This window comes from Morone saxatilis, unplaced genomic scaffold, assembly GCF_004916995.1.
Source record: "Morone saxatilis isolate NCDOM2014 unplaced genomic scaffold, NCSU_SB_2.0 Contig15, whole genome shotgun sequence".
Taxonomy (NCBI): domain Eukaryota; kingdom Metazoa; phylum Chordata; class Actinopteri; family Moronidae; genus Morone; species Morone saxatilis.
The window spans coordinates 8,371,367-8,384,863 of record NW_023339707.1 but is presented as its reverse complement, the minus strand read 5'-3'; the positions used below and the strand labels follow the sequence as shown (position 1 = coordinate 8,384,863).

The 13,497-nt window shown below is 40.3% G+C and overlaps 1 protein-coding gene across 2 annotated transcripts in view; it reads right to left on the bottom strand.

Moving 5' to 3' along the window:
* The window catches only part of sema3b (sema domain, immunoglobulin domain (Ig), short basic domain, secreted, (semaphorin) 3B), a 71,205-nt gene that overhangs the window by 31,209 nt on the left and 26,499 nt on the right, over nucleotides 1-13,497 (bottom strand). The window contains exon 1 of one of the 2 annotated variants that reach the window (XM_035656662.1): nucleotides 759-1,559. The exons of the other annotated variant lie outside the window; for it this stretch is intronic. The gene's annotated coding sequence lies outside the window, so the exon portion shown is untranslated. Of the gene's footprint in view, nucleotides 1-758; nucleotides 1,560-13,497 lie in introns of those variants that run through there. 2 annotated transcript variants of the gene reach the window in all.

Sequence of the window (13,497 nt, the reverse complement as noted above, 5' to 3'; positions counted from 1 at the left end):
AGTTTAGCCTACACAGCCAGAGTAGGGTGCGGTGACTGGACTAATATTATTACTGAAGAGCTGCTTTGCTATAGTCATAAGGAGGCTTATACCCCTTGTCTGGTCTCACAACCTCTGAAAAAGGAGACAGTGAAGGAGCCACTAAGGCGAGGGCAGCCTGCTGGTATCTGGTAGCCAGCCATTTGGCCGTGTTAAACCCAGGAGCAGCAGTAAGTCAGGACCTTACAGAGCTGCCTCTGGTCTCCTGACTGGAGCTGCTCCAAACAGCTCTCTGAGGGAAGACAACTTACTCTGCTCTTGTGAATGAAACAACAGAGTAGATTTCAACCCAACTCTCTGAAGAAGAAGCCCACATGTCATCAGCATGACTTGTAAATTTAATATTTGGGTTTATAATGGCTCAGGAATAGGGGGATTAGGTCACAAACACAGCAGGCTGAGTAAAACATGAACTTCATGGCTGAACAGGAGTTATTATTTGGTCATAATTTCCTCTCTGTGCAGTATGCCAACTGTTATTTTGTGATTGAAAGTTTTGAAAGATTTTTCCGACCAGATCAGAATCATTTTTTGAGTACACAGTGAAATGGGTATGTTATTTAAGTGCACACCACAAAACTGATTATAGTATACTATTGTAGGGAAACCCCAAAATATTTTTGGGCCACATCATTATCCTGATTGTAATTTAAAATAAAAAGAGATCTGAGCAGTGACCCTAAATGCTCCTGACTGGACCACAGTCAACATGAACTCACCTGTCCATCCGTTTCCAGGGGAACCGAATTCCAAAAGAGTTCAGAACATTCCGAGTCGGGATCAGCGTCCACCTGAGCCCAACATGCCACTGACAGCACTGACTGTTTCCATAGTTACTGTACTGATTTTTTCTGTATGACCGCTCATGATCTTTGCATTTTGCAATAAAAAACAAAACAAATGTCTGTATATGAGATAAGCCCTCTTGATTATATGCTCACAGTATAGAGAGTGCTGTATACACACCTACACACACTCACCGAGCTCTTGTTATGTGCTTGCACTCATTCTCAGGCTTGTGCATGTCTAAATTCAATGAGAATACATAGAAAAGTTATTCTGGAAGCAGGTGGAAACAGCTGATGTTGAATCTTACAAGTCCATAAAGTGTGGGATGAATAAAAATTAAGAACGAGGCAGGTAGAAATTCCTGTAAAAAATATTTTCAAAAAGCTGTGAAAAAAAGTCTTAAGTAATTCCAGTGATGGGAATGGTGCCTGGAGGGCAGAAAGAGAGCAGCAGCAGAGTCCCACTTGGTGTAAAAAAGTCCAGTGAGTCTTAAAAGAGTCCAAAAAGCAGCCGGTGTGTGAGTTAAAAAGCAGCGCAGTGAGATCTGAGTATTCCCCTGTCTGCAGTCAGCTCCACTGATGAACGACTGCACTCCAGCTCCACTTAGAAAAACACACAACCCAATGCACACACATAAAACTCTTCTTAACACACACACGCGAGGAGTTCACACACACATACACACACGCAGAGTTTTCACACAAGCTGAGCGGAGTAGAAGTGCTCAGAGGGAGAGCAGGCAAGAATAATGGACTTAATTCAAGAGGGGGGGAGAGAAAGAGAGGGAAAGAGAGAGAGGGAGGGCTTGCAGAGAGAAGGGAAAGGTGGGAGGTGAGAGGAGGGGAGTGGAAAGGGGCAGGGACTTGCACTGTGTTGTTCTCAGTGTGTGTGTGTGTGTGTGTATATGCATGTGTGTGTGCTACTCTATATTATCATTGGTCTTTACAGTCCATCATTGTGATCAGTGGCTTCAATTATCGTCTACTGAGACTAAATACAGCGGCAGAGAATCCCTCCACAATACACACTTGTGACTTGGACTCTGGTTAGTCTTAAAAGGCTTGTGTGGTTTTTGGCTGTCCCAGCTCAAAGTTGACAATTGTGAGAGAAACACAGTGTAATCAATCCAGAGATACTGTTGGCAACCTCAAAGTTCTGTGCTAGAAGAGAGAACCGAATTGTCACTGTGTGATTGCTGCTATGAGCCACATCCACAAACCAACCAATCAAAATATGGCGTGATAGGATCCTATTATGCTGTATTTGGTAATAAAAATAAAAATATGCCTAAAGTTTGTATTCAATTTTGCTGAATTTTTGAAAAACAGGACAGCAATCAAAAAAGAACAGCTCGTAAATGCACTTCCATCCACATGTTTTTATGCACATTTTTCTCTGCTACCAAAAAAGTTGAGTGGAAACACCAGACGTTCAAAAAAAAGTTGACATTACTCAAAAAGTTTTTACTCTTGGTGATGAAATGCAATAGAAACTGACTTAATGAATAAATAATGACATACATGAAGCATGTTACTTCATTTCCACGGAAGCTCTGGTTGTATTTCTTCTTAAATCTACATCATCATCGTCTGACTCACCTTTATTTGCACAATCTGACACGCCTCAAAACTGATACAGGCTTACATAGATTGCAACCAAGATTTTATTGGACCCATCAGTGTGTCATAGGATGAGCCAATGTCCCTGTTGTTGCACAGTGTACAGAGGCCCCAAGTCACAGAAATGAGGCTTGAGACTTGAGGCGTAGCTGCTGTGAGACGTGACTTGACTAGAGGCGAGACTTGACACACTCTGACAGACTCATGACTTAAAAAACCAGCTCTGAAATAACAGTATTTTGATAACAGAGCAGTTTGGATAAAAATCACTACAAACACAAACAGAGAGAAAAAGAGGGAAAGATTTCCCGATTATGAATGTATGCTGGTGTGGACAGCATGTTTGCTGATAAGTTACTGTAAATACAGTAATTGGCATACTTTTATAACATATGAGGGTTTACATCATCCTCTGCACTCATCAAAGTTGAAGTATGGGTCAGCTATTCATGACAGCCCGCCCCTGACAACATGAATGTATGAAGACCAGATTTAGAAAAGTCATATAAGTGCCAGGGTGAGGATCTTAAAGTTTAGCAGTGTTTCACATCTGGTTGGACTTACAGTTATATTTTAGCCAAAAGATTTTGAACATATCACTTACCCCTGTAGACTTGCTAGGTGGCTGTAAATGTTTGTTAAAAAAGAAAGAAAGAAAGAAAGAAAAAAATAATGAAACTTGCTGTAGCTCAGTTCAATACAGTCAGCTACAATGTATCCCTTTGATGACAAATTTTCACGAGGGAAAAGAGTATCAAAGCATCCATTCAATTTGTCAACAACTCCTGCAGCACAAGCCGCTACTGTCCACTGATATGCTCAGTACATTAACACAAGAATAGAAGAAGTATAACTCATTTATATATAAATATTGGGTTGGCCCAACTTTATACTAAATGATCAGGCTTGCTTTGCAGACCATGTGAGCAGAGCTATACACCAATCACAGAGTGGGCTTTTCATGGACCAAACTCCAAAATATGAGTTTGTTTACCACATCAGTCAGTTAAGTAGTACAATTACACTGTTGTGTGTGTGTGCCCACCTTTTCCCCTCTTCATTCCAATGACAGGTGCGGTGCTGTGCCTGGCAACCCTGACATACACACACTCATGCACACACCAACACAAGCCCACTAAGGGTAGGGTCTCCATACAGAGAGGTCATGGGTCTCACATTAGGGGGTTCACTGCAGTATGTGTTTGTGTCTGTGCTGCGCAGTATGTTTTCAGCTCGCTACCCGCCCCCTGCTGACCTGTCTGTCATAAACCAGTCTGATGTCTCTACAGGCTGCAGAGTGAGCACTGTGATCCTGACAAAGGCTTTTGTCTCAGCTAAAGCCTCTGTGCTTTTGAAACAGATGAGGGTTCAGTTTCCTTATAGCCTCTTAGTGGATCTTTGTATTATTACAAGTCAGTGAAGTGAAATGATCTTTAGATTGCCGTGAGACTGGTGTCTCCAACATTGGAGTCTCCCCCTGTGGTCTTTTGGTCTATTTATTATTCCATTCAGGTTTTACAAAAACAGATATACTGTAGAATAAAATCACTGTCATCCTGACATTGTAGCATTCGGCACACCTAGAATAAAATGAGTGCAGTAATTTAACTATGTTGGGTGAACAACTCTTAAATCAAGAATATTTGTTGTCGTAGCTCTTGACTCCTGACTACAGTCTGATTTACCAGCTTTAACAATGGTGTACTATATATTTTGTATAATATCAGTGAAGAGGGGAGTGTCAGCCTGTAACTGTTGTCGCAGGACAGTTTGGACTTTGACTTTGGCAGATTAGCTTGAGACGTACATCAGTTTTATATTTACCTCACATTGTAAAGTACATTGTGCTCTATAACAATTTCTATACAGAATACTTAACCTTAAATGTTCAATAACTTGTTACAATATTGGGCTGGGTTGATTCCCATGGTCAGACCTTACTGATTTCATAAAGTGATTAAGTAATATTATTGTTTTTGTATGTGTTTTTTGTTGTGTAATCAAAATGAGCAGTAATGTTCACATAACTAAGTATTTTATACCTATTTAAGCAATGCCATTCACATGAGTATCTCAGCAAGGTGTCTTTTACCTGTGATGAAGTCATTAAGTTTCTCGTAAGTAGAGTTCATTTTTATACCTAATATGTTCATAAAAGGAGTGTATTCTATTAGTAGACAGGTAAGGATTTCAAAATGCTAGTACTACTCACCCTAGAGCTGATTAAATATTTAAATGTTAATAAAAACATTCTAAGCAGCCAACTGAGCCAACCTCAATGCATATTTATCAGATTATTATTATTATTTTTTTTACATATGACAACATATGACAGAAATGGAACCAAAGACTGTTGTTCTCTTAAGAATATTAACTTAACCATGTGTGTTATATTACCCTCAGTATGTATAATGCACAACATCATACAGCAGCACCACCAAAGACACACAGTCTCTGCAATACGTCAGTCCTGCAGAAACACTACTGTTTAGTTCATTACATAAACATGCTGCTATGGCGCTTACATATTCCAGAGGATATACAAACATTTTCCAAGGAAACTCTTATAATCCACTCAGCTGCTACAGTAATACTAACCTGAGGGCAGCTGCATTGCATTGCTGCCAAGAAACTCACCTACCTTCGACTTCAGGTGCTAAATAGAAATACACAGTCAGACTAGGCCAGAAATGTAAGAAGGGCTAAAGCCCAGAAAGGCTCTATCAGGTATTTAGCATTAGATATTCCAAATGTAAAGGCATATTATAATAATATTAATGTAACAATGAATCATATTGAAGGCAACCTTAAACAAAACACCCAGAATAAAAGGAAAATACAAGTGCCTGTTAGGAGGTCATGCTTCATTGAAGTTAATGATACCATATTGACTTTAAAAACTGTACCTATTAACACATGTGCTGTGGGTGCAGAGTGTTATTGTTGGAAGAGAATCCCTGAGCAAAATATTGGATTCAAACAGTAATTTCAACATCTCAAGATGTGTTCTGGTATGTGGCTGTGAAGTTCACAAGCCTCCAGCTTGATTCTACTGTCTGGCGTAGGAGCGGACGTTTCAGTTTTGTCCACCTCCTTCGAAGGACGTGGCCAGTGAATGAGTGAGTCATTGGATGAAAGACGAGTAGATTTAAAGTGCATCTCCTTCCTAAAGAAGATGTGCTACAGAGCATCGAGTAACCAGCATGCAAAGAATTTTGGGATAGGCATTTGGACATGACATTTGAAGATTTATTGTTAAACCAAGTTGCAATCAACCCACAGGACTGGTTAAAACATGATTGAGGGTGATCATCTGGGCCAAACGGATTTTGATACATGATTTTGATTTTGAGAAATGCTTCCATGATATTTAGTTACAATTACTTCAGTTTGATCTACTGTACTATATGCTCCCCTCAACAGCTTTTTTAATTTAGCCGGATGACTGAAATAAATCTCCACAGGCGTTACATTGTTGCTCCACCTCGATGAGGAATGGTTTAAAAGTCCTGCAGGACAGATGCTGAGTCGGACAGATACTTTAAAAGCAAGGGAGGAACAATGGATTCAAACGGTATGTATTTACAGCAGGCTAACCACAGCAGTAAAATTAGTATGACGTTGAGGTAGTGCGACAACTGCCAGCATTACAAGTATTGCATTATAAACATTTGCTCAACAGATGCAGAAATATCCGGGCCTAGATGCCATGCCTGTAAAATTAGCAGCATGAAATACCACTGAGGCAACCAAGAACTGTTCTTTTTCTCTATGTGTTTTGAGGGCTCTGTGGGTTCTACACACCAACCCAACATAAATCTAATACCAGTGCTAAGTGGAGCCCATTCTGCCAGCTGTGTGTATGTGTGTATTTGCGCCTGTGTGAAGTGAATTTGTCTATTAATAGCATCCACGGTATTGCGCTAGGAGTTGAACACACATGAATGATAAAGTTTAGACAGGGTAGAACTGAAAGGCATTTTGGTGTTTTTGGGGGCTTCGTGGTGAAGTAGCACTTGGGCGTTAACAATGAAGTGATGCTGACTCTGCACCACAAGACATCGAATGTAAAAAAAATGATGGAAAGGAGGGAGGAAAGAGAAATGAATGAAGGAAGGAGGTTATAAAAACCAAGGAATTGTGACATTAACTTGTCTTCTAGGCTTGTCTAGTGTATTAAGGAACAGCTAGCTAGCTAGCCATATCCAGCTGTGAGATATGTGTCCTGACGGGTAGTCCATGACATGGTGCCCTGACCTCCTGACACCACAGGGATTATAGGGGCCCCAGTGAGGAGTGCCAGGGTCAAAAAAAAGAGAGAGATGGAGTGTTACAGTTAGAGACAGAGAGAAGAGAGAGAGAGAGAAGAGAGAGAGAGAGGGAGAGAGAGGGGCCTTGCTTGGGAACCCTAGGGGCACAGGAACCTGTAATCCTCCCTATTTCACTTTGATGTGATCACACCCAACTGAAAGGATGGAGGATGAAGGGGGTGGGGGGTGATTTGGTGTGTCAGGAGGGCAGTGTGTGTAGGGTGGGTGGGGGATACTAACTGTGGTGCCAGGAGGTGGGGAACACACTCTCACAGGCACGCAGTCACACACCATCTGGCTCAGAGGGTCAGCAGGTGGATAAGACCACCTTCAAGCATAAGCATGGCTTTAGTGACACACTTTCACACACACACACACCATCAGAAAATGATTAAATCTAGTTCACATGAGTGGACTTAAGCAGCACCTTGATGACAACCCAGCTTGTCTCTTCAAACACACACACACATATGTATACACACACTTGCAATAAGCAGTATTTCTCGGTGGAATGCACATTGCTGCACTAGTTCCCACCACTATTATATCTAGCTGGCTGATCACTAGATAATGAAGGCCTTTTTCCACTAGATGTGGGGCAAAAACCAACCCCGACAAAAAAAGTGATAATGTCTATGAATCAGGAGGCACTGTATCAATTAAAGTATTCTAAATGTCCAATCACAGCGTTTATTAAGAAATACAGTGTTTTACTGTTTTCATATTTTTAATCAAATATGAAAAAGACAGGCAGAGGCTGGTTTCGAGCTACTGCAATGGGCCCTGTAATTCTGAGTTTCACTTTAATCAAATCTGGGCTGTTGATACACTAGAGCTACTTCTGAGAGAATTCAGCAACAGATCACAGTGAGGATGGATGAAAGACAAAAAACGGGGAAATCACCTACTAAAAGACAGAACCTTTAAACTCCAGCCCGCACACAGACAGCACACTCACATTTACAGTTTTTAAAGGCCCACACATGCATCAGTTCCTGCATGCCACTGAATCCGCCACGGTCTTGTTTTTATTTATGCAGGTTGGTAGGTTTATAAGATTGTTCTCTTAATATGAACTTGCACCTGTAATACAATGTAGCATCTCCTACTAAACATATCAAACTAATCTAACAAGCATCTCAGGAATAACTACGACTGCCTGATTTATGGACAAACATAACTACATCAGGCCAATACATTACCTTAAAATATAAACATATCACCCATATAACCCTGTTTGACACAAACATATTCCTCAATGGTGTGCATCTTTGTACTAAATATTAGGATACAAAGATTTCTGGAAGAGTGAGGGCACATTCTGAAGCGAATGCTCATTTCAGTACACAGTTCCATTGTTAAACATGTTGACAATGTTATATACCTGCTACAATGTCTATGTTCTGACTTAACATTTTCTCAAATAAGAGTGATGTTGTACTGGATGCAGCCAAAAGAGTGGGTGCAGTGGATTAAAAGATCTGAAAAGTGTAATATTAACTGACAGACATTTTCTTATTCTAACAATTTTAAAGACAAAATCTCAAAATCCAAACTGTCGTTAAAACGTTGGATTTGGAATCACTTGGATTTGGAAAGACTTTTTTTTGCTGAAAAGTAGATAGATAAGGCACATGGTATATGTGATGGCATACACACACACACATACATACACTGCATTGCTGCTGTGCTGCCTCATTAAGGCCTGAGATGTGATAGCAGTGAGCAGACCCAGAGAAATGATTCCTGATCCTGATGGGCACTGATCCAACCAGACAGGCTGCTCTCAGCACCATCGCGGATTAATAACACGCACACACACATGCGCGCATAGAAGCACACACTACCCAAGGGGTTGTTGAGACACTAGATTGTGCAGTTATTAGTATGTGAGTGCGCACATATACCCCCAGGGGAAATCTGAGACAAGCTCAGCATTGAGCAGATTTCATGAGAACATTAGTGGTTCTGACACACACACAGGTGATTTTACTTGTTGCAATCCACCATCATGGATTAATACACACAAACACACACAGGCTGTCTGAAACTACCTGCTGCAGTGTATTTATATTTTGATTTGATTTAGATTGATTATTTTATTATTAATTTTGAAACCCAGCTTTGACTTATATAGCTTTTCAACTAAATCTTTAAAAGTAAAACCTGTTGTGTAACCATTGGAGAACTGTGTTGATTCAATAGCCCATAAGCTCTGGATGCAGAAGTAATCCTATTGCTGAGGTAAATCTCACAGAAAGAGTTGCTGGAAGGGACAATGGAAGTATGGGAGCTAATTTAATGACGCTCTGAGCTTGTGCAACCACCTGAAAAAATGCAAATCCATATGAAGTCATACTTCGAACACATTTGTTACTCTGCTTCACATGCATGTTTTATGAAGCCTTTCACATTATATCCAATCAGTGTCAGACTTTAAAACCAATTTGGGACCAGCAAAAGGTCAGATAACATCTGTCTCAACCTGTCAAACCAATTAGTGAGATTCTTCCTGGATCCTCGCTTTGGTCTAAAAAAGTATAGATAGCTAGTTAGCCGAGCTGTTTAAAACACACATTCTTGTCTAATAACTGATAACATAAACATGCACATAACACCCGTAAACTTCCGTAAATCATGTCACAATAATCGTTCTTATTGGTCTCAAAAAATAAGATTACATTTCTTTTTCCTTTTTTTCCCAGCCAGTTTCGGTTCAACAATTTCTTAAATTTCTGTATGATTTCACTGTCCAATCCACCTGGTATATTTCGCATTCTCCATCAGGATTTAACTTCACTTAACCAATAGGAACAGTTTAGAAAAATAGACTACTTTAACCTACAAAGTACAAACTTCAATTAAATTAGTGAATTTTAAGTTCTTTCATTTTCACAATGTGTCAAAACAAAGCATCAGAGATTTATCACACTGGTGAGAAAGAAATGACTGCCTATTTTGGATCCCTTGTACACAACACGCTATCAGCAAAACCTGTAAGTACAGACCATGTCAACCCTCACTTACAATCACTTTCCCAAAGTGAGGCATGCAAAATATGCAGCTGTTCACGTCTCTCTGCCAGACATGCATAGCAACGCATACACACACACACACACACACACACACTCCTGCAGACGTTCATCAAACACACAGCCTGTGATCATAACTGCTACGGCAGATTACACAAGTGGTTGAAGTACTTTCAGCTTTGCCATAATTGTGATTTCACTTTTAAATTTAGGCTGTCAAAACAGCTGCTCACACACAAACACTCAACTCCAGCACACACACACACACATTTCTTAAGTGTACTGAGTACCGTCTGTGTCTGGCGGGTGAGAAATCCCCACCATCAACTTCTAATTGAAGACAGAGGGGAGAATGAAAAGATTGAATGAATGAATAAACACCCATGAGAGGGAGGAGGAGTGGAAGGTGAGATCTTCTATGGATATTTAGCAGTTGTAAGGCCATTAATGTTCATCTTTATGTACGGTCTCTCTGGCTAAGTTACAGAAACTGCCAGGTGAAAAGTTTTCCCATTGAGGCCACCCATAAGGCACCTGATACAGTGCGTTGTTATAGTGGAGGCAAAGAACAGGGAGGATGATAAAGGAGTGGAAGAGGAAATCTCATAAACATGAAAAAAAAGATTAGATGATGAGGAGAGGGCAGGACAGGATATAAAGAATCAGTCTCAGATCCCCCTATAACTGCGCGGGTGTTCCAACCAACCTGTAGGAGTCACCAACGCAGAGACGAGATCCCTCAGGAGACTTGGACTCCCCATTGTTCCGAAGGACCGTTGTTTTTAACCTTAATATGTTAGTGTATTTGGACATGTAGGAATGGACGCAGTCAGATGACCTTTGTCGCCATAGTCCGGTGACCTTTATTGTCATGATAACAATAATAAACAGGTGGTTAATGTGAAGTGGTCGCAGTTTGGTTAGGTTTAGGTGTCAAAACTACTTGGTTAGGGTTAGGTTAAAAAATCGGATTTGGGTTAAAATAAGTTAGTTACATCAGTTAAGTAATGGGCTGTCAGAAAGCTTTCGGTCCAATGGGATATTTTTCTGACTGTGTGTTTCGAAACAATTGCATGCATGGCATATGATGAATCGATCCACAGTTCTCAAAAAAATCCAATCTGTATCATTCAAGAGTTTAATGAAACCTAATGATCTACTAACTGTACTTACAGTTTTATGTGTTTTTAATTGTCTTGTTTGTTCTAAGGCAGCATTTATACTAAGTGAATTATCCTGTGAAATTAAAATAAAGTACCTTCAACCTTTTCCTGTTAAATTTAGCTTCAGCACAGTAAAAAGTACTATGTCATATTTGCTTGACGTGCTAAAGGGTCCTACTTCTCACAGGAACAATGGAAAAGTCATAATACGAATTTAACCCCCAAGCAAGAAAGTTTAACATATTTGAGATTTTAATGCCACTAAAATTTAAAGATCTTATACAAATCCTGATTGGAGAACAAAGGCTTTTTAACAGCAGCACTCAGCTGAATGGCAAAGCTTTTGAAGAACAATTGAGCCCACATTCATTCCAGACACAAAGCAGGGCAAAAATAACTGTCTGCCACTCTCACACACATACACACCACACACACCAACAGTAGAAGACACAGGGTGTGATTTTGGGTTGCCAGGGAAACACGGGAAATCACCTCGTTATCACAGAGGCAACAGCTGTTATTAACATGGCCCCAAAATCACAGAGAACAAACACACACAGACACACTAAAAAGTGTTAAAACAAAATCTGGAGGCTATATACTCTTGAAGAAAAATGCAACGACTTAGTTTCATCTGATGCCAGCCTTAGCTAAATATAGAAAAACCTGTTCTGCTTTAGCCAGAACAAGCACATCAGCTCAAGATGTCCAGTAGTCACAGCTGGCCGACAGGAAGCATCATTAAAGCATCACACTCCAATCTGGAGTGAATGCAGCTTCTCTTAAAATGTTGTTGGCGCTTCTGCTTTAGTCTGTCATCTTTGCCTTCCCCTGATTATTAAAAAGTCAAACATTTGCTGTGTTTCAATCTATAAAGGGTGCCCCATTGGTAGCTGCATGTCCCCATTTTAAGAATAAAATTTATGGAAATATGTGCTGTGCCTATTTCAAGCAGAACCTGGTAGTTTATTCTATTTATGGTTGCTAAACTGGGTTAAATATACAAGTTAGTCCACAAATATAATGAAACCATTTATACACCACAGCCTCTGTCTCCAGGGTGCCTCCATCCATCTTGTTTGAGGTTACAGGTAGTCAGCCAAGTGGAGGAAGATTAGAGTGTTCTAAGTCATCGGCTGTCCTGACCAAACAAACTGTCATTTCCCTCTGTTTTGGCTCAGCTCTTCTTCTCCTTCCACCCCTTGTTTCCTTCCCTCCCTCCACTCCTCCCCTCTTGGAGCCAACGTGTCAAGGGGAAAAAACAAAGCTGTTTAAACTGAGCTGCATGAAAAGCTGAAAGGAGGGAGGAAGAAAGGAAGGGAGAAAGGTACAGAGGGAAAGATGAAGGAGAGAAAAGCAGAGAAAGAGACAGATGTTGAAATTGCAGCTGATACCACAATTACATGAGCAATCTGATGCATTTAAGTCAGTCTGAACAGAAAAGAAGAGAAAAATTCTAGACCGCATTCACAACACGATAATGGACATGTCTTTATCATTATCACTATCATCTATTCTGTTAGGAAATCCAATAAAAAACCCTCATCAAGCGTTAGATTTAGGGGGCCTTTATTACTTCATAACTTTCCAAAAACAAGACGTGACAGCAAACAGAATCCTGCCTAATCCACTGAATGATCTTGTTTTGAATATTTCCACTTTTGAGTCTCTCAGCAAGTGGGTTAGGTCATTATTACATGATGTATGCCATATGAAAGCCTCTCCCGCTGCATCTCACAATATGAGTAGTAATCCAAATTATAAAGCAACATCTTGGACCTGAACATGAATATATTTGACAAAGGAAAGATAAATGGGAATGAAAATGCTGTAGTCCAGAGGGGACAAGGCAAACATAAACAACGCAGTCATTTAAGCCACTGATCAGAAGCCAGTACTGATTAACAAGTACAGTACATCCACACTGGGACAGGACACACTGCACCTGGAAGACCAGCTGTCACCGATGGGATGGATCAAGCCAGTGCTCTATAAACATCAGCCAAGTTACATACACACAAACTCACACTGCTCCCTCTTTGCTTTTAGCTCTTGAAAAAGATTAATTACTCAGTCTTTATGACTAAGTTTGTGCCTTGGTTTGCTCTCTACAGTGTAAACATGTGGAACTTGTGGGTCGCTGTTCTGTATTATCTGTGCCGTCCCTCTGAGCTTGTTTTTATTCATCCAGCAGCTGCAGCAAAACTCTTACCAGAAAGTATTAGATCCATCTTTGATCTTAGTGCCATCCTTTGAGTGTGTTAGTGTCAGAAGGCAAAAGCAAGGACGTATCAAATACCAGACTTGAGTGAAATTCTATTAAATGTGAGTTTTGTTTGTGATGCTCACACTGAAATATGACGTCAAAGTTCTGCATCAACATCTCTTTCCTGAACTAGTGACCTTTTTATATTGGATAATCCGCAGATCCTCTTGTCAACAGTTTTTATTATAGGAACTATTTCTTCTCTACTAAGAAGTTCCAATGAAAACTTTTTCCCTTTAAATCTAATTCCCCTTTACTCCAACCCCCCCCCCCCCCATT